Source organism: Arachis ipaensis, chromosome B2, assembly GCF_059453495.1.
Source record: "Arachis ipaensis isolate K30076 ecotype BB chromosome B2, ASM5945349v1, whole genome shotgun sequence".
Taxonomy (NCBI): domain Eukaryota; kingdom Viridiplantae; phylum Streptophyta; class Magnoliopsida; order Fabales; family Fabaceae; genus Arachis; species Arachis ipaensis.
Window position 1 is genome coordinate 106,560,081 of NC_142437.1, and position 27,970 is coordinate 106,588,050.

Here is a 27,970-nt window from a genome sequence, read left to right on the forward strand (position 1 = left end):
CTTCCTTGAGACGATCCCTTGACTCTTGTTCCTCTTGGATAATATGATATGCATATGATCAATCCCCGGCAACGGCGCCATTTTGACGATTGGATTTTTGATGGTATAGAAATTCACAATTGAAATCTCGTTGTAAAGTATAGCTTCTAAACCAACAATAATCCTTTCATACAAAAATTTGTTTGTCACAAGTAACAAACCCCTAAATTCTATAAACCGAAGTATTTAAACCTCGGGTCGTTCTCCCTAGGAATTACAATAAAGTGTCTTGTTATTGGTCATGGATTGTATTTTGGGGTTTTGGGATAAGAGACATGAAATGTAAATGACAATGAAAATAAACTAACAACTAAAAAGCACTTGGCAAGGTTGTGAGAATTAGAAGTCCTATCCTAGTTATCCTCCTCGATTGTGACCACAATTGTCCATTGCTACCACTTAGTTAACCTCTAATAATGGAGGAAAGTCAAGTGGATGAATCAACTTGATTCCACAAGTCCTAGCCAACTCCCAAGGGAAAGACTAGCTTTAGTGGTATCTAAATCAATTAGCAACTTCTAATTATTAATCAACAAAGACATTAGATAACTCAAGCGTCACTAATTACTCTACCATAGCCAAGAGGAACAAAATCTATACTAAAATCCAACCAAGCATTTCATCAAACACTTGGAAGGCATAAAAGAAAAGCAAAGTAAATTGATAACAAAAATAGAATCTAACAACAATTATGGCAATGAATTAACAACAACAATCAAAAGGAACACAATTATTATGAATTACCTCTTATTGAATTGAAAGAAAATGGAAGGAACAATAATAGATCTACAACAAAATACAAGAACAACATAAAGGAAATTACAACAAAAGAATAGAAGAAGAATGAATGTAACAACAAGGAATTGAGAGATAGAAGGAGATGAAAGCATGAATTAAAATCTAGATCTAAGAACTAAACCTAATCCTAATTCTAGAGAGAAGTGAGAGCTTCTCTCTCTAGAAACTAACTCTCACTACTAAACTAAACTAATTGGTAACTAACATCTGTTTCCCTCTTCACTCCTTGGGTTAAATAGCATCAGAAATGAGTTGGATTGGGCCCACAAGGCTTTAGAATTCGTTGGCCACGTTTTGCTTTAAGTGAACTAGGTGGCAGCAACGGCGCGTGCGCGTACTTTGCGCGTGCGCGCCACCATACGTGTAGCAACTATGGCAAATCTTATATCGTTTCGAAGCCCCAGATGTTAGCTTTCCAACCCAACTGGAACCGCATCATTTGGACCTCTGTAGCTCAAGTTATGGCCGATTAAGTGCGAAGAGGTCGGCTTGACAACTTTCCGGTTCTTCCATTTCTTCATGAGTTCTCCAACTTTTCATGCTTTCTTTCTTCATTCCCTTGATCCAATCTTTGCCTCCTAAACCTTAAATCACTTAACAAACATATCAAGGCATCTAATAGAATCAAGGTGAATTAAATTTAGCTATTTTGAGTCCTAAAAAGCATGTTTTCACATTCAAGCACAATTAAAGGAGAATATACAAAACCATGCTATTTCTTGAATAAATATGGGTAAAAGGTGATAAAATCCCCAAAAATCAATACAAGATAAACCCTACAAATGGGGTTTGTTAGTTATAGATGTAATGTTTGCTCACTGAGTTGCAAAACTCACCCTATTATATTCCCATGTTTTTCAGATACAAGAGTCATTCCAGGTTCCATTCCACCTGCCCCTCAGTAGATCTTAGTCATTTTGGTGAGCCCTTCTTCTTTTCAAGGGCTAAGTAATTATGTAATGGAACCTTTGCTCAAAATTTAGATTATGTCAATGCTCCATATGTCACAGGCAGGATCCTCATGTGGGTTATGTTATTTTGAATCTTGAACTGTTTAGATAGTAATTATAAGTTAGTTATATAAGACTTATGGACTTAACTATATACTCTAGTTATCAACTTGATATATATATATATATATATATATATATATATATATATATATATATATATATATATATATATATATATATATATATATGATGCGTATTTTGGATATATGTGGTTGTGGATATAGTTGGAATATGCTGCTGTTGTTGTCTTTGGAAATGGATGTTTATTATTGATACAGGGAGTTAATATTTATGTTGGTAAGGTCATAGAAACAGAGGAGATTCTGTCCGTTTTTCTGAAAATTTGGTCGTTTGGCTTGCTGAGGGACTTGTCCCTTGAGCGCCAGTCATGGCTTGGTTCGGGTCATGACAAAGCGGTATCAGAGCTTTAAGTTTTCCTGTGTAATATGGAGCAAGTGTTCTTTAGTAAGATCACAATTGTGCAAATGGAAGCTGGCCCATTTTCACAAAGTGTGATGTTACTAGAGGCCTATAGGAAGTTGTCCTCAATCTTTTGGTCTGAAAATTCTTTCTGTCTGTCCTATTATCTTTGAACACCATATACGTATTTAGTTGGTAATCCAATCGCTTATTTACTCAATAGGTGAAAGATGCCACCTAAGAAAAGACGTGGTGGAGCTGTTAATGCTCTTGATACTGCTGAATCCAATAGGGCAGTTTCTCCGCCACTTGGAGCGCTTCGACAAAGGCCAAGGAGCCAAAGGATAGCTGATAGGCGCGAAGGAGAGAACCCCGCAGTAAGAGAGGCTCAACCGGACTTAGCGGCTAAATTAAGGGGAATGAATCAAACCCTTTATGCGGTATTACAGGTCCTAACAAATCAAAATAGGGGCGGAGCAGAAATTCCTAGTATGCCAAATCCTCAGCCTCATAGAGTTCATCAATTGTTTGGGGATCAAGAGTCGCCAATTGAAAAGTATTTAAAGTTGAATTCGTCCACTTTCAATGGAGATTCATTAGATGAAGATCCACAACAATATCTAGAGGATGCAAAGAAAGCTATTCGAGCTCTCAAGTGCACCAAGGAATGGGCTGTTGAGTTAGTATCCTACAACTTGCGTGGTTCAGCAAGATATTGGTATGAATCTCTTCTTGAGAGCAAAGAAGCTGCTGGACTTCCTCCTCCTTCTTAGGAAGAGTTCATTGAAGATTTTCTCGTTTGATTTTATCCAGCTAACAAGCAAGCAGAAGATGCAATTGCCTTTGAAAGATTAAGGCAAGAGAATATGACAGTGACTGAGTATGCTAAGGAGTTTACTAAACTTTCTAAGAGTGCTCCGTACTTGGTGAATTCAGAAGAGATGAAAGTTCGTCGTTTTGTTCTTGGATTCGCAAAACCTATGTTCACTACTCTTATGCCTGAGGTCAGACGCATGTCTTTTAAAGATGTCCTAAACTCTGCCTATGGAATTGAAGCTGGGATAGCGGAGAGAAATGCTTTTAAGGATGTTGGTAAGAAGCTTAAGATGAAGGGACAATTTTCTGGTGGAGCTAGTTCAGGAGGATTTTAGTCTCATCATGCTCAGACTAATCAGCAAGGTTATTCGGGTTATCGAGCTCGTCCTCAAACATCTTTCGGTGGGGTTTCTTCTTCTGGATCTGTTCCTATGAGTGTTTCGAGTCCAAGACCTTTTGTTGGGGGCACCCCTCAATCTAGCAGACATGGTTCTAATCAGACAAGACCAACTAAATCTTACTGCCAACAGTGTGGGATCTACCATTCCGGTATATGTTTCAAGGCTACTGGTGCATGTTTTGGTTGTGGTCAATCTGGTCATCTTAGGAGGGATTGTCCAAATCCTAGAGGAGGCTTTGCTCCAGGTATTGCACGTCCTACAACACCAATGCCATCATCTTCAGCCATGTCTATTAGAAATTCTTTTGGTCCTAGTGGCAGAGGAGCTGGTGGCAGGGGTCAGACTTATAACAGAGGAGGGAGCCAAAGAGGAAGAGGTCAGACGCGTGTGTATGCTTTAACACGTCAAGATGCTCAAGCTTCTAATGCTGTTGTAGCAGGTACTTTACAAGTTTGTTCTTTAGATGCTCGGATGTTATTTGATATGGGTTTTCATTATTCATATGTATCTCCACATCTTGCATCTCGTTTCGATAAACAACATGAACTGTTATCCCACCCATTTCATGTTGGCACTCCACTTGGAGTCTCCATGGTGGTTCGAGTCGTGTTTCGGTCTTGTGTTGTTAGAATTAATACGGTTGAAACTTTAGCTGATTTGATCCTTTTAGAACCAATGGAAGATATTGATGTCATCCTAGGCATGGATTGGTTAGCAGCTTGTCATGCTGATGTGGGCTGTTACTCCAAAACTGTGAAGTTTGACATACCGAGTATCTCACCTTTTGTTTTTAAGGGTGATGATTGTCCCATTTTAGCTAGCATCATCTCATCTATGAGTGCTATGCAATTGATGGATAAGGGAAATCAAGGATTTCTGGCAGTTGTTAGAGATGTTGATGCCGAAGTGCCTAGTCTTGATCAGGTTCCTATTGTTAGAGAATTCCTTGACGTGTTCCCTGATGAGCTACTGGGGATGCCGCCTGACCGTGAAGTTGAGTTTTCCATAGATTTAGCTCCGGGAGTCCAACCTGTGTCCATTCCTCCCTATCGTATGGCTCCAACTGAGTTACGAGAATTAAAAGTTCAATTGAAAGATATGCTAAAGAAAGGATTCATTCGTCCTAGCACTTCTCCGTGGGGAGCTCCTGTTCTATTCGTAAATAAGAAAGATGGAACGATGCGACTATGTGTGGATTATCGTCAACTCAATAAGATAACTGTTCGCAACAAGTATTCATTGCCAAGGATTGATGATTTGTTTGATCAACTTCAAGGAGCTACCTGTTTCTCAAAAATTGACTTGCGTTCAGGGTACCATCAATTGAAGGTAAAAGAGGAAGACATTCCAAAAACTGCTTTTTGTACTCGTTATGGGCACTATGAGTTCTTAGTAATGTCCTTTGGTCTGACGAATGCACCTGCAGCTTTCATGAACTTAATGAATCGAGTCTTCAAACCTTTCTTAGATTGATTTGTTATCATTTTCATCGATGATATCTTGGTGTATTCGAAAAGTGATACGGAGCATGAGTATCATTTGAGGATTGTGTTACAAACTTTAAGGGATCACAAGCTTTATGCTAAGTTTTCTAAATGTGAGTTTTGACTTGATCAAGTGACATTTTTGTGGCATATGGTATCAAAAGATGGAATCATGGTGGATCCAAAGAAGGTTGGAGCCGTTCAGAAGTGGCCAAGGCCTACTACAGTGACAGAAATTCGTAGCTTTCTAGGGTTGGCCGGCTACTATCGGCGATTCATCAAGGACTTCTCGAGAATTTCAGCACCATTAACCAAGTTAACTTATAAGAATGTGAAGTTTCAATAGTCAGAAGCTTGTGAGGAAAGTTTTCAGGCACTTAAGGCTTGTCTAACCTCAGCACCAATTCTTGTTTTACCTTCTGGGTCTAGGGGATTTTCAGTCTTTTGTGATGCATCTCGGATAGGACTTGGTTGTGTATTGATGCAGCATGGCCGCGTTATTGCCTATGCCTCGTGACAACTCAAGAAGCATGAGCAGAATTATCCAATTCATGACCTGGAGATGGCAGCAGTCGTTTTTTCTTTAAAGATTTGGAGACACTACCTTTATGGTGAGGCAACGGAGATGGATGGAGTTGCTAAAAGATTACGATTGTACTATTTTGTATCATCCTGGAAAGGCAAATGTTGTAGCAGATGCCCTCAGTAGAAAATCTATGGGTAGCTTAGCCCATATCACTCTTGCAAGGAGGCCAATTATTGAAGAAGTCCATCAATTGGAGGCCGGTGGAATTCAATTTGACCTTGGAGAATCAGGAGTTTTCTTAGCACATGTTCGAGCCCAATCTTCCCTAATAGAGCAGATCAAGGCTGCACAACGTGATGACCCAAAACTAAGGAAGCTTATAGAAGATGTTCGCAATGGGAGGAACTCAAACTTTTCTATTGATCAAGATGTTTTGCGTTGTGGTCAACGCTTATGTGTGCCAGATAACCACGACTTGAAGAAAGCTATTTTGGAGGAGGCTCACAATTCTAAGTATACCGTTCATCCAGGCTCCAATAAAATGTATCAAGATTTGAAACAATTATTTTGGTGGGAAGGCATGAAGAAAGACATAGGAGTTTTTGTTTCTCATTGCTTAGCCTGCCAACAGGTTAAAGCTGAACATCAAAGACCTGCTGGGTTATTGCAACAAATTAAGATACCTAAATAGAAGTGGGAAAGGATTACGATGGATTTTGTAACAGGTTTACCTCATAGTTTTAAAGGTTTTGATTCAGTTTGGGTAATTGTGGATAGAATGACAAAGTCAGCTCACTTTCTTCCGGTGAAAACAACTTTCAGTGTAGCTCGGTATGCTCAACTTTATGTTGATGAGATAGTTAAACTACATGGAATTCCAGAGTCCATTATTTCAGATCGCAGGCCCCAGTTTACCTCTCATTTTTGGAAATCTTTTCAAAAAGTGTTAGGAACTCGTCTAGATCTTAGCACAGCTTTTCACCCTCAAACTGATGGGCAATCAGAGAGGACGATCCAGACATTGGAAGACATGTTAAGGTGTTGTGTTCTAGATTTTGGTGAAAATTGGGACAGTTACCTACCTTTAATCGAATTCTCTTATAATAATAGTTATCAAGCCAGCATTCAAATGGCACCATTTGAGGCTCTTTATGGGAGAAGATGCAGGTCACCTATTGGGTGGTTTGAAGTTGGTGAGGTTAAGCTTTTGGGGCCAAATTTGGTACAAGATGCAGTTGAGAAGGTTCGTATAATAAGAGAACGTTTATTAGCAGCTCAGAGTAGGCAGAAGGCTTATGTTGATAACAGAAAGCGTAACTTAGAGTTTTCAGTGGGTGATCAGGTATTTTTTCGAGTGTCGCCTATGAAAGGAGTGATGAGGTTTGGGAAAAGAGGCAAGCTTAATCCTCGTTACATTGGTCCATTTGAGATTTTGGACAGAATAGGTGCAGTTGCTTATCGCTTGGCACTACTGTCTGAGTTGTCTATGATTCATCCAGTTTTTCATGTATCAATGATGCGTAAATACCTTTCCGACCCATCTCATGTGCTTGCACCACAAGCCATAGAGCTAAAGGAGGATTTATCATTTGAAGAGGAACCAGTGGCTATAGTTAATCGCCAAGTAAAGAAACTACGTTCTAAAGAGATAGCATCTATGAAAGTGGTTTGGAAGAATCATTCGATAGAAGAAGCAACTTGGGAAGTGGAGGACGCTATGCGCGATAAATATCCGTATTTGTTTGAGTCAGAAGGTAATTATCACACTTATCACCGTATATAAGTTCGAAATTCGGGGACTGAATTTCTTAGGGGAGAAAGAATGTTATAACCGAAGAGAGAGAGAGCAAAAAAAAAAAAAGGAAGAGGGAGTAAGTCACGTGACTCACCCCCCTCCCCAACCCCAGTTATTTCTCCCGAAACCCTTCCCTTTCTTTTCAATTTCATTTCTTCTTCCTTTCCATCTTCTCACATCTTCTTCTTAAAATCATACACTATCATTAAAACCACTTCTTTCATTTTACTTCCTTCTCCTTCTCTTCTCTATTTTATTCATTCAAATTTCATTTATCACAACCCTAAATCATGGAGTTTCAACTTGATTAGTGAGGAAGGTATTCAACCTTTGAGTTCCAATTTTTATTGAGGCTTTAAGGTAACTCTTTGACTCAATAATTAGCCATATTCCTAACTTTTTTCATCTCTATATTTATGGGTATGTATAAATCCGAATTAGGGTTATTAGGATTAGGAAATTTGGGGCTTTTGGTCAAGATGAGTAAGATTATGTTAATTGACAATGTTAGTAGCTCACAAACATCATTATTGTCATATTTTTAGAGTTGTAGGGTTATTGGACATCATTTGGTAGCTCGTTGGCGCGCTCAGAGTTGCTTCCGGTTCTTTGAAATCAAGTTGTGAGTGGATATTATATCTATAATTGTTTTTAAATATATTATTATCAATATTTTTGTTGAATCATTAATTTTGGAATTTGAAAATATTTTATTATTGTGATTTTTGAATTTTTGAAATAAATATTGATTTGTGAGACTTACAATTTTATAAAAATACACACGAGACGATATTATATATTTTGTAAAGCATACATGTTTTCTTATTTGACTTTATTAAATTTTAATTAAATTTTAGTATGCATTCTTATATATATATTTTTTTGATTTACTATGAAAATTTAGTAATATGTTATAATTATTAGAGATTTGTTATAAATGATTTGGTTTGGATTGGTTTGGCAGACTCTGACTAGAAAACCGTAGTTAACGACGGTTATGACGTTAATTTAGATGCATCTAACTCAGACCTCAGCTAGCAGGGGCGTTGCTAGCCCAACGTGTAGGCCACACGTTGGATCTGTTATACCGTACGGGCACACTAGAGGAAAAGGCTACCCTTAGAGGTGGAGCCGCCCTAGGTGTGTAATATTTGATTTGATTTGACTTCTGAAATGAAAACTCCCATTTCAGTTCATCCGCTTAACTACTTATCTATTTGTTTGCATAATTAATTAATATAAATTTCTCATCTTTGAAAGGAAATATAATTTTCAAGGTAAACTCTCTATTGTTTCGTGTGGGTTATAGATGTAATGTTTGCTCACTGAGTTGCAAAACTCATCCTATTATATTCCCATGTTTTTCAGATACAGGAGTCATTCCAGGTTCCATTCCACCTGCCCCTCAGTAGATCTTAGTCATTTTGGTGAGCCCTTCTTCTTTCCAAGGGCTAAGTAATTATGTAATGGAACCTTTGCTCAAAATTTAGATTATGTCAATGCTCCATATGTCACAGGCAGGATCCTCATGTGAGTTATGTTATTTTGAATCTTGAATTGTTTAGATAATAATTATAAGTTAGTTATGTAAGACTTATGGACTTAACTATATACTCTAGTTATCAACTTGATATATATATATATATATATATATATATATATGATGCGTATTTTGGATATATGTGGTTGTGGATATAGTTGGAATATGCTGCTGTTGTTGTCTTTGGAAATGGATGTTTATTATTGATACAGTGAGTTAATATTTATGTTGGTAAGGTCCTAGAAAAAGAGGAGATTCTGTCCGTTTTTCTAAAAATTTGGTCGTTTGGCTTGCTGAGGGACTTGTCCCTTGAGCACCAATCATGGCTTGGTTCGGGTCATGACAGAATTAATTTCGATTCATTTGTGAATTATTGAAGTTAACTTGATACCGCTGATAAGTATTGATCAAATTTTTTATTTTTTAAATAATTTAGATTCATTCTTTAGTTTAATTAAGGTTCATTTGGATAAAAAATAAATTCTTTAGAATGGACAATGTTGCTTTTGGTCAAATGCATTATTCCACCTATAGTTGTGTCAATCATTTTGGTTGTTGCATTCATAGTAGTTCTGCAATGTAAGAGAAAAAATGTTAAAACTCGTCGTGAGAGAAATTCGTCAACTTTGGAAACAAGAAGCCTTTCCTACTATGAACTTGTACGAGCAACTAATGGATTTAGCAAGAGTAATTTAATTGGAAAGGGTGGATTTGGATCTGTATATCAAGGGAAGCCCTCTGGTGGGTTGATTGTTGCAATCAAAGTGCTTGATTTGGATTCAGAAGCAACATCAAATAGTTTTGAAGTGCAATGCAATGCAATGAAAATGCTAAATCTACGCCATCGAAATCTTGTTATGATTATTAGCAGTTGTTCAAATGATGATTTCAAATCCTTGGTGATGGAGTTTATGCCAAATGGAAGTTTTGACAAATTGTTGTACTCACATGAGTATTGTTTAGATTTGACCAAATTTTTTATTTTTTAAGTAATTTCAATTTATTTCTTAGTTTAATTGAGGTTCATTTGGATTCGGAAATAAATTTGATGTGTTTTTATTGATGATTGATTTTTTTTACTATTTGTTCAAATCTGAACTAATTTCAGTTTATTTATGTGTTAATTGAGGTTCACTTGATGCTACTGACAAGTACTGATAAAATTTTTTTATTTTTTAAGTAATTTTGATTTATTTTTTAGTTTAATTGAGATTCATTTTGGTCCAAAAATGAATTCGATGTGTTTTTGTTGATGATTGAGTCTTTTTTTTTATCAAAGAAAAATGAAATTATTCATTATTAATTTATTCAATCATATTAGATTCCATTCCATTCCATTCAATTTGTCTTGAAAATCATCCCAATCATTGGGACAAATTATTCATCGACCTAAACTGCAAATGAACTAAAATATTATTGTAACAACACCATTGTGTATAACAAATGAACCAAAAATTGTGCATTCTATATGATGAGTTTGGAAAACTCTAAACTAAATTGATGATGATCAAACATTATTAACAGCAAAATTATTAAGCTAATCTTGATTAATGTGTTAATTAAATTAATTTTGTTGTGCAGGTTTTATTGGGCCGAAAATAAATGAAATACAGCAGGCCCAAAGAAAGCTTTCCTATCTGTTCATTGCTTGATCCAAAAATTCATCAGGAAAGCAAATGTTACTATTGGGCCAGAATTTAAATAGTATCATAAGCCCAATTTGTTTTGCATGCATGGTCCGAAAGAAAAAAATGGATTTGGGGCACAATGATGAAAACCCAACTCGTTGAATTTTGGTTGCATGCTTCCAACGGACTTCACACATTAACTTATTATGGAATTCAAATTTTATAAAGAAAAGTTAATGCAGTCTTTGGGAATATGAAAGAGAAAAAGTCAAGTGATATGATGGCAATTAATGGTAGCTTACACGCTACTACACAAGCATGGAGAAATGCACCTAAATTAATTTATCTATCATAACACTCATAGCTTTTCTTTTCTCTTTCTTCTCTCTATTTGCTTCTCTTCTTTTCGGTCATTGTCCAGGAAACAATGGAAGCTATGTTCATCTACAAAGAAAAAGAAGAAGTTGCATGCATCAAGACCATCAAGCTAATGATGACAAGAAACATACTAAAATAAAAATGAGCTGTGGCTAAGATACTCGCCAAATGTGGTTAGATTTGGTGAGGTTATCTTGAGCTCTTCATGCTCAAAAAGGGAAGATGAAGATTCGGCCAGCAAGGGAGATTCTTGAAGGATGGCTTGTCTTTGATTCTGCTCAACCACCACAGGAAGTAACTAGAGTGGCGAAGTGATGGTTGAGGCAGAGATTGAAGCAGATGAAGTCATTTTCATCATGAAGCATCAAGGGCCAGAAATCCATCTTGGAGAGCAAGCCAAGGATGGAGAGCTCGGATTGATGAAGGGTGATGATCAAGAAAGGACCAGAGGTAATTGTATGTTGGGTTTTGTATGGTTATCTCTTCTCTCTCTATGTGGCCAAACCGGTTCTGTTTGTTGAAGGAGGAAGAAGTTGGTTTGGGTGTTGGCTTCAAGTGTGGAGGCTTCCCTCTTCTTTAAAAAGAGAGAACAGCCACTGTTTGGAGCAAGGAGAAAATTTGAGAGTGCAAGGTACAGTGTTCTCAGAGCTACCTGAGCTAACAGTTTTCTCTTCTCCTTCAATGTATTCTGTTTTGTATTTTTCTGTTTAATTTTGTCATGTCTTGAGTCTCATGGAAAAAGGCAAACAATGAGGTTTGTATGAAAAACCCATAGAGCGGAAAAAGGCAGAGAGTGCAAAATTAAAAGAAAAAGCCATAGATGTCTTAGAATTCCTTTGTTCATCTATGTTGTGTTTCATGATTCTGTGGGAATCCCCTTGTAAGTTGGGTTAGCACTTTACAGTTTGTAATCAGGTTGATTATAGTGAAATTCCATCATTGTTGTGATGGAGACTGGATGTAGGCTGCACTGCACTTAGCAGCTGAACCAGGATATATCTGTGTGTAATCTTTCTTCTCTCCTACTCCATTTCTGTTTTCTACTGCACAGGAGCAAAAACTAAAATGTCTCGTGCCAAGTGACGAGACAAAACAAAAAGTCTCGTGGCTAGGGACGAGATAAAAGAAAAAGTCTCGTGTCCAGAGACGAGCCAAAACAGAAAAGTCTCCTCTGAGTTCAGCAAGTGTTAGCAAAAAAAAGGGGCTAAGATTCAACCCCCCCTTCTCTTAGCCACTGAAACCATCAATTGGTATCAGAGCTTGGTCTCAAAGAGATCAAGCTTTGCAGCTTAGAGTAAAGATCCTTATGGTGGAAAACAGTGGTGCAAATGTGGTATCCTATAATCTGACTGAAGGTCAATCAAGCAACAGACCACCTCTTTTCAATGGGAAAAATTATACCTATTGGAAGGAGAGGATGAAGATATTCATGCAAGCAGTAGATTACAGACTGTGGAAAATCATCTTGGAAGGACCTCAATATCCAACTGTTACAAGTGCCGAAGGAGTGGTTTCTCTCAAACCAGAAGCAAGCTGGACTGAGGAAGATAGGAAGAAGGTGGAGTTAAATGCCAAGGCAGTAAACCTACTCAATTGTGCTATCAGCTTCGAGGAGTACCAACGGGTATCAAGATGCACAACGGCAAAGGAAATCTGGGACAAATTGCAAATCACCCATGAAGGAACCACCATTGTAAAGAAGACTCGGACAGACATGTTGAATAGAGAGTATGAAATGTTTGCAATGAAGGAAGGAGAGTCCATTAATGAACTGTTCGAACGGTTCAATGCCATCATTGTTGGCTTAGATGCTCTGGGAATTACACATTCTGAATCTGTGCTAGTGAGAAGAGTGTTGAGATGTCTCACAAAAGAGTGGGAAACAAAAGCCTTAATTATTTCTGAGAGTAGTAGCTTAGATTCCATGACAGTTAATGATTTGAGAGGAAATCTTCTTGCTTTTGAAAATACCTATTTGAAAAAGGATACAAAAAAGAAAGGAATTGCTTTTTCTTCTATGACTAACCCTCTGGATGATGAATCCAGTGATAACTCTTCTGAAAATGAGTTTGTGTTGTTTGCAAAAAAATTTAGGAAAATGGCAAAGCTCAAAGGCAAAGGCAGCAGCTCAAGGAGAGTGAAGAAAGACCTCAGCAAAGTAACTTGCTACAATTGCAAGGAAATGGGGCATTTCAAATCTGATTGTCCCAAGTTGAAGAAAGAGGAAAAGCCGAAAAGAGGAAAGAAGAAAGGACTGATGGCCTCATGGGAAGACTTGGAGAATGACTCCGATGATGATGATGAAGAAACCGAGACCAAGTCACAAACATGTCTCATGACAGACCACATAGATCAGGTATTCTTTCATAACCCTAATACTGAAGATCTTCATCTTTTGATAGACCACCTTTCTGAAAAAATAAGATGTTTTCTGCTAGAAAATCAAGAACTTGAACAACAAATTACCATTCTTAAGGCTGAAAATAGTTTTCTAAAAGAAAAAGTAAGAGAGGCTGAAACTGCTTGTGATCTTGTTGAAGAAAATAAGCAGTTAAGAGCCCAAATTAGAAGCTGTGAAAGTAACCATTCTGTTCTTGCATATGTGGATTGTTTTAAGCAAAATGAAGAGTTGCTTAAAGAGGTTAAAAGACTTAAGGAAGACTTAGCCAAGTTCACACAAAGTTCCGAAAGTCTGAATCACATCTTGGCTAGTCAAAAACCTCTTTATGATAAGGCTGGGTTGGGGTTCTATAAATCTGAAAAATCACATTTTGAAAATATTGCTTCATCTTCTAATGATACAAGATTTCAAGATCCCACCTACTTTAACAAAACATCAACTCCAAGATTTTGTAGACTATGCAATCGGAATGGACACTTTCCCATTCAATGCTTTTTCGGTGAAAGAATGGTCGGTGACAAGGTTTATAAAATTATTTTTTATTACAATGGCTTAGGACATAGAAGATGGTTTAACGTAAAAGGATCCAAAAAGATTTGGATACCTAAGGTTACTTAAGCTTGTTTTTGTAGGTGTGCCTAGCATCCAAAAGGAATGAAAATATGTGGTATATGGACAGCGGATGCTCTAGGCATATGACCAGAAAGACAACCTTCTTCATAAAGCTTGATGAATATGATGGAGGGCTTGTCACTTTCGGTGATGATGCAAAAGGAAAAATTGTGGCTGTTGGGAAAGTGGGTAAAAATTTCTCATCTTGTATAAATGATGTTCTCCTTGTACATGGCTTGAAACATAATTTACTTAGTGTTAGTCAACTATGTGATTTGGGTTTTGAAGTTATTTTTAAGAAGTTTGTTTGTTTAGTTGTTTGTGAGAAAACTGGGAATGTTCTCCTTGAAGCTAAAAGATGCAATAATGTGTATGGATTAACTCTTGAAGATTTAAAGGAACAAAATGTAACATGCTTCACATCTTTTGAATCTGAAAAATGACTTTGGCATAGAAAGTTGGTACATGCTAGCATGTATCAAATTTCTAAGCTAGTCAAAAGAAATTTGGTTAGAGGAATTCCAAACATCAAGTTTGATAAGGATCTTACTTGTGATGCTTGCCAATTGGGCAAACAAGTAAAATCCTCTTTTAAATCAAAAGACGGAATCTCAACCAAAAGGCCATTAGAGATGTTACATATTGATCTTTTTGGTCCTACTAGAACTCAAAGTTTAGGAGGTAAACACTATGGTCTTGTGGTGGTAGATGATTACTCTAGATTTGGTTGGGTACTTTTCCTTGCTCATAAGAATGATGCCTTTCATGCTTTTTCCACCCTTTGTAAGAAAATTCAAAATGAAAAGGATTTGAAAATTGCCCATTTGAGAAGTGATCATGGAAGAGAATTTGAAAATCAAGATTTTGAAAAATTCTGTGATGACTTAGGGATTTCTCATAATTTTTCATGCCCTAGAACCCCCCAACAAAATGGGGTGGTTGAAAGAAGGAATAGAAGCCTTCAAGAAATGACTAGGGCTATGTTATGTGAGAGTGAAATTCCTAAATTCTTATGGGCTGAGGCTGTGAACACAGCATGTTATATTTTGAATAGAACAATCATTAGAAAAGGGTTAAAGAAAACACCTTATGAGCTATGGAAAGGAACCCCTCCAAATCTTAAGTATTTTCATGTTTTTGGATGCAAATGCTTTGTGCTTAACAATAAGGAAAACCTTGGAAAATTTGATCCAAAATCATATGAAGGAATGTTTGTTGGATATTCCACCACAAGCAAGGCCTATAGAGTTTATCTCAAGGAGCATAGGACAATAGAGGAATCCATACATGTTACTTTTTGTGATTCTAACTTAATTCCCAGTATTGTGAAGGATATTGATTCAGATTGTGAAGAGGCTGGAACAAATAAAAAAAATCCCAAATCTGTGCAAAATGAAGAATCTGTCAACCCGGTTCTGTCTCGTCAGATTGGAGGAGACACTTCCATTTTGTCTCCTGAGCAGGCACGAGCAACTGAAACAGTGAGACCACCAGAAGTTCATCAAAGCTCTACATCTGTTCGAAAGCCTAGAGAATGGAAGTCTATGAGGGGTTATCCTCATGACTTCATCATTGGTGATCCCTCTCATGGTGTAACAACAAGATCCTCCACCAAAAGGCAAACCGAACCTAGCAACTTTGCTTTCTTGTCACAAATGGAGCCCAACAATGTCAAACAAGCTCTTGAAGATCCATCATGGGTCAAGGCCATGCAAGAGGAGCTAGCTCAATTTGACAAGAATGAGGTTTGGACATTAGTACCTTATCCGGATGGTAAGAAGGTAACGGGTACTAAGTGGGTATTTAAAAATAAACTTGGTGAGGATGGACAAGTTGTTCGTAACAAGGCTAGATTAGTGACAAACCCCAATTTGAGGGTTTATCTTGTGATGATTTCAGGGGTTTTATCAATGATTCCACACACTTTCTATATGAAAATACAAGATTTTGCATTCCTTTCCTAGTTTCGCCTCATGAATGAAAACATGCTTATTTCGCACTAAAATAGATACATTTCTAATCTTCTCTTGATGCCATTCGATGCCGTGACTTGTGTGTTAAGTGGTTTCAGGATATAGAGTAGGAATGGACCGAAAGAGAGAAGGAAGACGGGTACAAAGGAAGGAAGCATGAGGATTAAGCTTTGGAGATTTCCGCATGGGCGCGTGCGCGCACCTTGCGCGCCCGCGCGGATAGGGCAACGTGGAGCCAAAGCCAAGAGCCGGCTTGAGAAGCGGCTAAGCCAGGATCTTCATGGGCGCGCACGCGTACATCACGCCTCCGCGCACATTTCAAGACGTCTCAACGGCGCGTGCGCGTACCTTGCGCGTGCGCGCCGATTTGCGAATATGATTTTTAAGAAGTCACGTGACTTAGGCGTGGAGGCAGTTAAGGATCCCACTCTTAGAGAAACACCTTGGCGGGAAAAGCTTAAGAAGACCAAAGGAACAAAGGTTAAGGACACTTAGTTAGTTCATTTTTCTAGATCTAGATTTTTTTGGGGAGAGGAGAGTTAGTTACACTTTTGGGGAAGAAGAAGAGGGAGATTCCAAGCTTCACTAGGGTTCATCCTCATCTAATTTCTGAATTTTCAATGACTTTTTGGTGAGATCCATTACAATTCTCACTCCACTTTGTTCATGTCATAGATTTTCTTCTCCAATTTCAAGTAGTAGATACAATTGATCAATTCTCGTAGATCTAGAATTCAACTTTGTAATTTTGGATTTCATTTCTATTTTGGATTTTCATTGCTACTCTTTGAGACTTGTTGTTAGATCTTTGTGTTGCAATACTTTCAATTTGACTTTTCTTCTCATTTTACTATGACTTGTTGTTAGATCTTTGTGTTGCAATACTTTCAATTTGACTTTTCTTCTCATTTTACTATGACTTTCCTTCTTGCTCATCACATGTTTGATAAAATGACAACACTAGCTATGGAGTAGAATTATCACACTTGGCATAGGGTTTGGTCCTTGGAAGAAGTTGAATAGTTGTATCAATAGTTGATTTGGAATTAGGGATTGCTAGTTGGCTTGGAGTGCACTAAAGCTAGATTCCCATAAGGTGAAGCTAGGACTTGTGACTCAAGTTGATTGCTTTCATTTGACCTCCCTCTATACCTAGGGGATAACTAAATGAAGCAAGGCCTAATTGTATCAACATTGAATGGACTATAAGGATAGAATTTCCAATGCCAACCCTAAGCCAAGTCTTTTGATAATTGATTGTTTGTTTCTCATTATTTTGCTAAAACCTTCGAAGAATCCCAACAAGGCTTACTAAATTAATAAGATGCACACTTTGGCAATTCCAAGGGAGAACGACTCGGGAGACTAGTACTCTCAGATATAGATTGTAGAATTATTTGATGAAGGATTTTGCGTCGATTTAGACTATACTACGATTGATCATTTGATAATTTCTATACCGGCAAAAATTCATTTGTCAAAATGGCGCCGTTGCCGGGGATTTTGCTTAGTGTGCCATGTTATTGTTTTGGATTAAGCGTGTATATATGTACATAGTTGCACTTCATTGTAAATTGCTCAATTGAATAACTCCTCATCGTTACAATGAATTCCATTTCCCCTTCATTGCATGACGCGTTCACAACCGAATCCGAGCTTAGCCCCTTTTGATCCGGAAATAGAACGAACTTTGTTTCATATTAGACAAGCTCGGAGGCGGCTAAGATTTGGAAAAGGTGAAGAGGTTTTCACCACCTCAACCACCTTACTAGAAGTGAACATTGAACCGTCACTCAAAGAAGGCATTAATCATACTCCCATGAATCTCACTAACAATTCTTCTTTTGTTTTAGGCACTAATACCATGGACGCTCCAAGGAGAGTTACCATCAAGGAAGCGGGCGCACCGGATTATGTCCTTCAACCCCTTCATGTAACTCACCCCAATCTGAATGCGAACTTTGAATTGAAGACCGCTTTGATCAATCTCCTACCCAAGTTTCACGGGCTTCCCGCACAAGACCCTATTCGACATCTCAAGGACTTCCATCGCATATGCTCGACTACTAGACGGGAAGGGTCCGATGAAGTTGCTATATGGTTGTTTGCTTTCCCTTTCTCTCTTGAGGACAAGGCCAAAGAATGGTTCTACACTCTCTCTAGTAAAGTTACCTCCGATTGGGACCTACTTAGAAGGGGGTTCTTGGATAAATTCTTGCCCCCGGAAAAGATGGATAGGCTAAGAAAGGAAATGTCTTGTATTGTGCAAGGTGAGACGGAACCACTCTATGAGTATTGGGAACGGTTTCGCAAATTACTAGATGCGTGCCCTAATCACATGATCGACACTCAAGTATTGCTTGGATACATATGTCAAGGGATGCGAGAGCAAGATAGAACCCTCTTGGACACTTCTAGCAATGGTTCTTTGTCCAAATATAAAACCGCGGAGGAGGCATGGCAACTTATTATTGACTTAGCCGAATCCAATCAACATATGAGGCGAAGAGTCAACCGTCCAAGGACCGTGAACGAGGTATCAACTAGTAGTGAAGCCACCGCTCTAACTCAATCCTTGAATGAGATGACATCCGTCTTGAGGCAACTCCAATTGAACCAACAACAACCACAACAACCTCAATCATATCAACAACACCCTCCACCACCTCAACAAAACAACCAACAACAATTGGTCCCTCAAAGAGTATGTGGCATTTGCTCTTGCTACTCTTACTACACGGATGAGTGCCCAAACCTTCAAGAAGACAACACCTTGGCGGCCACCCATAATTTCTATGACCGCCCTAATCAAGGGTACTACCAAGGAGGTAATCCTAACCAAGGGCACCCTTATCAAGGAGGAGGCTACAACCAAGGAAGTGGACACAATAATCAAAATTGGAAAGACAATCATCAACAAGGGAATAGGGACAACAACAACAATGGAGGAGGTCAAAGATGGAATAACAACTCGCAAAATTTCTCACAAAACCGACCATACAACTTACAAAATCAACCATACAATCAACAAAACCCACAAAGAAACTACCAAACATATCAACCACAACATCAAAGACCACCACCCAACCAATCACAAGCTCCTCAACTCACATATGCAACCACCCCCTCCAATCAAGACGAAACACTCCGGACCATCATCCAAGGCCAAAAGGAATTACAGAACACACTTGCTTCCGGCCTCACCGGCCTCACCTCTAAACTACAAGCTCTTCTTGCACGCATGGACACACCATCGACCCCCACTCCTCAACCCCCAATCCAAAGTGTCATTCCCTCTCAACCTCAACCAAACCCAAAAGGGGGCATCAATGCCATCACCCTTAGATCCGGTACACAATTAAAAGAAAAGGAAGCAAAGGACCCAAGTCCTATCACAACCACCCAAGAGGAAGAGAGAATAGATATAGAAGAGGTAGTAGAAGAGGAGACACCACAAGCCATAGTTGAGGATGAAGCCCAACCAACAAGGGAGACAACCAAGGCCAAAAGAACCTTGGAAGAAGAAATTGCTCAACCACTTCCATTTCCAACACTTGCAAAGAAAGCAAAAAAGCGCATAGAACTCGACCCCAAAATGGTAGAAATGTTCAAGAAAGTTGAGGTAACCATCCCCCTCTTTGATGCCATCCATAAAGTTCCTAGATATGCCAAATTCCTCAAAGATTTATGCATAAACAAGGATAGAATTCTTGAATTGGAAACCATCCCATTGGGGAGTTCTATTTCCGCTTTAATGGGAACATTACCAGAGAAGTGTGACGACCCGGGCCCTTGTATGGTCACTTGCACCGTCAATGGAGTTCAATTTAGAGATTGTATGTGTGACCTCGGAGCATGTGTTAGCATCATGCCGCTCTCCGTTTACCGGGTATTGAAGTTGCCACCACTAAAAAGGTCGACGGCAAGATTTGTCCTAGCGGATAAAAGCATAATAACCGTAGCAGGTGTTGCGGAAGATGTATTGGTGAATATAAAGGGGTTGGTGTTTCCGATTGACTTCTATGTCCTTGAAATGCCGTCAAGCGAAACCGAGAGAGCATCCTCTATCCTACTTGGAAGGCCCTTCTTGAGAACTTCTAGATTTAAGCTTGATGCTTACTCGGGGAACTACTCATTTGAAATTGATGGAAGAATTGTAAGCTTTAGCCTAGAGGAAGCAATGAAGCATCCACCGGAGAACCACTCTCTATTTCGGTGTGACCCAATCGATAACATAGTAGCCGAAGTGCATCTTGCAAGATTAGATGAGAAGTGCATGGTCAAAGAAGCAAATGAAGAGTCAAGCGAACTAAATACCACACATCATACAAGCCATCCGGAGACTCAAACTTCAAGGAATGACAAGAAGATGGAATTGAAGCCACTACCACCTCACTTAAGGTATTCATACCTTGATGAAGCCCAAAAGCTACCCGTGATAATTGCACAAGAGTTAACTCCTCAACAAGAAGAAAAATTGCTGAATGTATTAAGGAAAAACAAAAGGGCAATTGGGTGGAGTTTGGCGGATCTAGTGGGAATAAGCCCCCAAGTATGCGAGCACCACATATTTCTTGAAGAAGGAGCAAGACCGGTCCGACAACCTCAAAGGAGACTTAACCCAACCATTCTTGAGGTGGTGAAGAAAGAAGTCACTAAGCTACTTGAAGCGGACATCATCTATCCTATCTCGGATAGCGAATGGGTAAGCCCGGTCCAAGTAGTGCCAAAGAAGTCCGGAGTGACAACAATCAAGAACGAAAGTGGCGAACTTATAGCAACAAGAGTGCAAAATTCTTGGAGAGTATGCATAGACTACCGAAGATTGAATGCGGCCACAAGAAAAGATCACTTTCCACTACCATTTATTGATCAAATGCTTGATCGGTTAGCCGGTAAATCATATTATTGTTTTCTTGATGGCTACTCCGGATACTTCCAAATTCATATTGCTCTAGAAGACAAAAAAAAAACCACATTTACTTGCCCCTTTGGAACGTATGCTTACAAGCGTATGCCATTTGGCCTATGCAATGCACCGGCAACGTTTCAAAGATGCATGATGAGCCTATTTGCGGACTTTCTAGAGCAATCGATGGAAGTTTTCATGGATGATTTTAGTGTGTATGGTGAGTCATTTGAGCATTGCTTAGGTAACCTTGAAAAAGTCTTAGAAAGATGCACCAAAACAAACCTTGTCTTAAATTTTGAAAAATGTCATTTCATGGTCAAACAAGGCATTGTTTTGGGACACATAGTATCAAAGGAAGGCATCTCCGTAGATCCGGCAAAGATAAATGTCATATCCAGTTTACCTTACCCCTCCTCCGAGAGGGAAGTCCGTTCTTTTCTTGGACATGCAGGATTCTACCGGAGATTCATCAAGGACTTTAGCAAGGTGGCCTTACCTCTCTCTCGATTACTACAAAAAGACACCGAATTTGAGATGAGTAAGGAATGTATGGAAGCATATGACACACTCAAGGTAGCATTGACACAAGCCCCTATTGTACGAGGACCCAATTGGATTCAACCCTTTGAAATCATGTGTGATGCTTCGAATTATGCGATAGGAGCCGCGTTAGCACAACGCGAGGGTAAGATCCCATATGTCATAGCTTATGCTTCCAAAACATTAGACGGAGCCCAATCCAACTACACTACTACCGAAAAGGAACTCCTAGCTATTGTTTTTGCTTTGGACAAGTTCCGAGCCTATCTTCTTGGTTCCAAGGTAGTAGTGTACTCGGATCACGCGGCACTAAAGTACTTATTGGCAAAAAAGGAATCCAAACCGAGATTAATTCGTTGGGTGCTCTTATTACAAGAATTTGACTTGGAAATCAAAGATAGAAGCGGTGCCCAAAACCTAGTGGCGGACCATTTAAGTCGCCTCGAACACACAAAAGGCGACACCACTCCTATCAATGATTCCTTTCCTTTAGATGCTTTGCATGCAATCTCGGAAGTGGTTCCTTGGTATGCCCCAATAGCAAACTATTTGGTTTCACGCACTTTCCCTCCCAATCTCGACAAAAACAAAAAGGATAAGCTGAAAAGCGAATCCAAATACTATATTTGGGATGATCCCTATTTGTGGAGGTGTGGAGCGGACCAAATAATGCGAAGATGCATACCTCAAACCGAATTCCAAGCAATCTTGGACGCTTGCCATGCTTCCGAAGGAGGTGGTCACTACGGACCCCAAAGAACGGCAAGAAAAATCCTTGATTGCGGATTTTGGTGGCCAACTCTTCTCAAAGATGCTTCTCTCTACTGCAAATCTTGCCCCCAATGTATTAGGTTTGGAGATATTTCCAAGAAGGACGAAATTCCCCAACAAAATATGCTTTTTTGCGAAATCTTTGACGTATGGGGAATCGACTTCATGGGACCATTTCCAAACTCCAATGGCTTTCTCTACATCTTGTTAGCCGTCGATTATGTGTCAAAATGGGTGGAGGCAATCCCCACCCGAACGGATGACGCTAATGTTGTGTATTCTTTTGTGAGGAACAATATCATTTGTCGCTTTGGCGCCCCAAGAGCAATCATAAGTGACCAAGGATCCCACTTTTGTAACAAAAGAATAGACGGCCTCATGAGAAAATATGGCATCATCCACAAAGTCGCCACGGCTTACCACCCTCAGACAAACGGCCAAGCCGAAGTCTCTAACCGGGAAATCAAGCATGTGTTAGAAAGGATTGTAAAGCCGAATAGGAAAGATTGGAGCATCAAACTCCCCGATGCACTATGGGCCTATCGAACGGCTTACAAGACACCCATTGGCATGAGCCCCTTCCGGCTTGTATATGGCAAAGCATGTCACCTACCGGTGGAAATTGAACACAAAGCTTATTGGGCCGTAAAGGAGTGTAATATGAGCTTGGGTGGGGCCGGAGTAGAGAGAAAGCTTCAATTGGCGGAATTAGAATGTATGAGATTGGAAGCTTACGACAACTCCAGACTTTATAAGGAAAAGTTGAAAGCCATCCATGACAAGAACATTAGGAGAAGGGAATTCGGACCCGGTGACCTAGTCCTTCTCTACAATTCAAGGTTGAGATTACTACCCGGAAAGCTCAGATCAAGGTGGGATGGGCCCTACCAAGTGGAGAAAGTAGAACCTTATGGAGTCTACCACTTGCGCCACCCATCGAGCCCGAACATCTTCAAGGTAAACGGGCACCGTCTCAAATTGTATCATGGTGAGCAAAGAAAGAACGCCAAGGAAATTGAAGTGTTCCTCTTGAGGGATGCAACTCTTGAATAAACACTATAAGCTACTGAAAGTCCAACTTAAGGACGTTAAACAAAAGTGCTAGGTGGGAGACACCCCACCATGGTAAGATCTTCCTTTGAGACTTGTACATAGACACTTGACTTCATGTTTGTTAGCTAGATTTTTATGACAACTCCCCTTCATTTGTTGACTTCATTTGCTATAGTGCTTAAGTGGCTGTATGGAGGGGGGGTTGGAAATGTCAAAAAAAAAAAATGCTGTAAACACTTGCAAATTTAGAAAAACCCACCCCTCTGCGCGTGCGCGCACTTGGCGCGTCCGCGCACATGGGCGAAATCTGCCAATCGACGCGCAAGCGCACTGTGCGCGTCCGCGCCGATTGCCTTGCTGCCCTCCTAGTACATCCTCCAGAGAGTTAAGCCACTCTCAAGCCTACACTAAGCCACCAGCCCAGCACCTTTGCCGCGTGCGCGCACCTGGCGCGCACGCGTCCATATAAGGCAAGCACGAAATGCGCGCGCGCCGCAGCCGCGCACGCACCCTTTTACTCTACACCCCTCTCTGGGCCAATTGACAGAGAGTTGAGCCCCCTCCAGGCCCCTCTCATGCCTGAGGCACAACCACGAGGACACGCGCGCGCACTGTGCGCGCGTGCGCCAAAAAGCGCTGAAGAAATCTCTGGTACTTCGTCCAGAGACTCATGCCACCCCTATGCCTCTCTTGTGCCGCCAGCCCAAGCGCATGGACGCGCACGCGGAATGTGCGCGCGCGCGTCCCTAGTCCACCCCGCTCCCTGCGCGAGCGCGCACCGTGTGCGCACGCGCCGGTGATCGACGCCATCATTTAAAAAAGAGCACACTTACCCCTTCATTCTCATTCCACTTCTCTTCTTCTCCCATATCCTTCTCCATCTCACAAGGTATTATACTAAGCTCCCTCTTAGTCCAATAATCTCTTGTGATTCTTAATTCATTTAGTTGCACCATCTTTTAGGTAGCTTCTTTTTTCTTTTTTTTCTCTTCCTTCTTTCTCTAGTTACTTCCTTGGGATGTCTTTGCTCTCTCCTCTCTTTCAATCCAATTCTTCATGGGCATTTGGGTTTCGAACTCACTTACATGAATAGATGAATGGTGTTGCTAAATTTTCTTGCAATCAATATGCACTATAATCATTAATAATGGTTTGTGGAATGCTACATTACTCTCATTTTCACATAATCACATACTACTTCAAGGATGCATGCCAAGTGTTCGATGAAAGGCACACTTGAATTTTGGACTCATTGTGACTACCTTGCCTCTCAGCCAATCACTTTTGAGTGCATCCCCACTTTCCACAAACCATTCATTCCCATTTTCTTAGCTTGCCTTCCATTTATGGTCCCTAAGGGTGTGTGCTTCTCATGCCTCTTCCTTGCATGCTTAAACTACCCTTGCACCACATGAAAATTATTTGCCTTGCTCTTCACACATTATCCTAGTTACATGTTGCAGCTATCATGTAACGAAGATACCCATATTCTATGGCATAACTTTCATTACATAGAGCTCATGTATCTCTACTTCTTTGGGTTTGATATTTTTCCCTTCTTGCTTCCACAGGATGGTCATCAAAAAGGACAACGGGAAAGGCCCCAAGAAGCCCGCTTCCAATAAAGTGCGCCAAGAACTAACGGCCAGGCCCCTCCTGAAGAAGACCAAGGGCCCCGTTGACGTTCTAGAGAAGGACAACCCTCCTAAGGATTCAAACAAGTTTCCCAACCGTTACTGCAAACTTGTCTATTCCAGAATGATTGAAAGGAATTACCATCCGGAACCCCTCCTAGTCTTACCGGCTCACCTCAGTCCGATTGTGATGCCACACATTGACCGGAGGCATTGGAGGTTCCTCTTGAGGCAATCAACGGAGGCCAATCTCTCTTGGGTGGTAGAATTCTACTCCAACTTCCACTCACCTCATCTCACATCAATATTTGTGCACCGAAAACAAGTGTCGGTCACAGTGGAAACCATCCGAGAAGTCCTTGGGATTGCACCGTCAACGGATGCATATGACGCCTACCAAGAAGTCTTGGCTACATGCGTTGACCGCGCATTCGATTGGGGCGCGATCCTTCGCGTCATTGCTTTACCCGACGCATATTGGATTCGGGGGACCATAAAGCGAAGACCCAAGGGTTTAGATGTTCGCCACCTTACTCAAGAAGCCACGGCATGGGCCCAAATTCTAGCTCACTACGTGCTCCCGAGCACACATGGGTCATCCATCACCGCCGAGCTTACCTTATTGATATGGTGCATCTTGACCGAGAAACCGGTCAACGTTCCGCATGTCATCCGCCAATCCATGGGGCGCATTCATGCCAAGGGAAATCTACCATTCCCGGCTTTAGTGACGGCATTAGTTGCGAAAGCCGGCGTCAACCGGGAGACTAAAGATAGGCGAACCTCAATACCGGTTGATGGTGATATCATCCCAACCAAGAGATGCCTCAAGCCTCCGGAAGTCACCAAGGACATTGAACTGCCCACACCAACTGGCCACGCTACCACTTCATCTACATCACAAAAATCGGCCGCCCAACGCCTTGAGGACCTTCACAACAAATTAGACCGTTATGAGAGGCGTAACCAACGCCGCTATGCTCATGTGAAGAGGCTTCTAAGCATAATCACCCCACCTATGGAGGAACCCGATATCTCCACCTCCACCGCAACTTCAAGCGGTGATAGCAATGGCATTGGAGATGTGGCACACTCGGAGCTCAATCAACCAGCGCGCCTAACCTCTAGCACGGAGGACCGTGCTAAGTTTTAAGTGTGGGGAGGTCGGCCGACCGATCTCCGTAGGTAACATCTGAATAAATCTGAAGAAATTAGGATAGGTTGCATGATTAGGTTTTAGTAGGATAGGTTGCATGATTAGGTCTTAGTTGGCACCATTCGCATGATAAGCCTGCTTGGTTGGAACAATGAAATTCTCTCTTAGGAAACCAACACTTTGGGGCAACCATGGCATTGCAAATTTTAAATGCTTTGATGCCAAAGTTGCATGAAGAATTATATTTTGGAACATGGTTTTGAGCTAAGAACACAAGCTTGTGAGATTTGAGCCTAATGGTATGGTTACATCTTATAACCACTTATTTTTCCTTCTTGTGTGCATTATTCTCCTTCTATGATTGTGATCTTTGATTTGTTTGACTCTTTATGTCCATTATTTGGTGTATTCATGCATTTATATGATTGAGGCCATCATTTTATTAGCTCACTCACCCAAACGGCCTTACCTTCTATCTTCCTTTGTTAGCCAAATTTGAGCCTACGATTAACCCACTTTGTTCTTAATTTAGCACATTACAAGCCTTAAAGCGGAAAACAATAAAAGTCCTTATTTGGATCTTTGATTAGCTTAGGCTAGTGTGTGTGAGTATCATTCAAGTGTGGGAACCTTGGGGCATTGGGTGGATAAAAGGGTATTTTGTATTATTATTGAAAATATTGGGAATTGGGTACATACTCATGTATTGATCAAATGTAAAACCTTATGCATTGACACTCTTGTATATAAAAAAAAAAGAGAATGAGAAAAAACAAAAGAACAAAAAAGAAAAAGAAAAGAAAAAAAAACAATATGGAAAAGAAAAAAAATAGGAAAAGAAAGAAAAGAAAAAAAAAAGAGAGAGAAGAAAAATAATAAAAAGGGGACAAAATGCCCCGAAGTGAAGCTCAAGAGGAATCAATGCATGAGTATTGTGAAACGAAAAGAAAATGCATAAGTATGTGGAAAAGTGAGGAATGGGTAGTTAGGTTAGTACTTAATTGTATAGGTCATTATATAGGTTAGGTGGGAAAAGTTTAAGTTAATCAAAGATTCAAATCCTAAGTCCACTAGCCATATATGACCCTACCTTGACCCTAACCCCATTATGACCTAGGAAAAGACCTCATGATAATTGTATGCATGCATTGAATAATTGTTGACTGTTAGATGAAAAACAAACCTTGGAAAGCATGATTAGGGGAGAATTGAGAGAATAAACCCCAAACACCGAGTGATTAGAGTGCAAACACTTCCGCCGAGGGTTCGATGCTCAATCCTTTGATTCCCGGCTCTCGCGAGCATTCCTCATGCAAGGTTGCACATATTGCATTTGATGCTTAGAAAGTGGCAAGTCCTATGCTTTGACCATCATTGTACCCCATGTGCTCGCATATGTCCTAAGAAGGCTAATTTGCTCCCAACCAAGTGGATAGTGGCACTAGTCATAGTTGCATGCATATAAGTAGGTTGCACTTCATGAGTCTTATACTTTTGCAATCCCTCGGTCTTCTGTGTTTCTTTGCATTTCTCTAAGCATGAGGACATGCTAGGATCTAAGTGTGGGGAGGTTGACAAACCCCAATTTGAGGGTTTATCTTGTGATGATTTCAGGGGTTTTATCAATGATTCCACACACTTTCTATATGAAAATACAAGATTTTGCATTCCTTTCCTAGTTTCGCCTCATGAATGAAAACATGCTTATTTCGCACTAAAATAGATACATTTCTAATCTTCTCTTGATGCCATTCGATGCCGTGACTTGTGTGTTAAGTGGTTTCAGGATATAGAGTAGGAATGGACCGAAAGAGAGAAGGAAGACGGGTACAAAGGAAGGAAGCATGAGGATTAAGCTTTGGAGATTTCCGCATGGGCGCGTGCGCGCACCTTGCGCGCCCGCGCGGATAGGGCAACGTGGAGCCAAAGCCAAGAGCCGGCTTGAGAAGCGGCTAAGCCAGGATCTTCATGGGCGCGCACGCGTACATCACGCCTCCGCGCACATTTCAAGACGTCTCAACGGCGCGTGCGCGTACCTTGCGCGTGCGCGCCGATTTGCGAATATGATTTTTAAGAAGTC

General features: G+C 40.2%; 1 pseudogene; it reads left to right on the forward strand.

Moving 5' to 3' along the window:
* Positions 1-2,500: 2,500 nt before the first annotated feature.
* LOC148575136 (uncharacterized) lies at positions 2,501-3,421 on the forward strand (annotated as a pseudogene).
* The last annotated feature ends 24,549 nt before the right edge of the window (positions 3,422-27,970 follow it).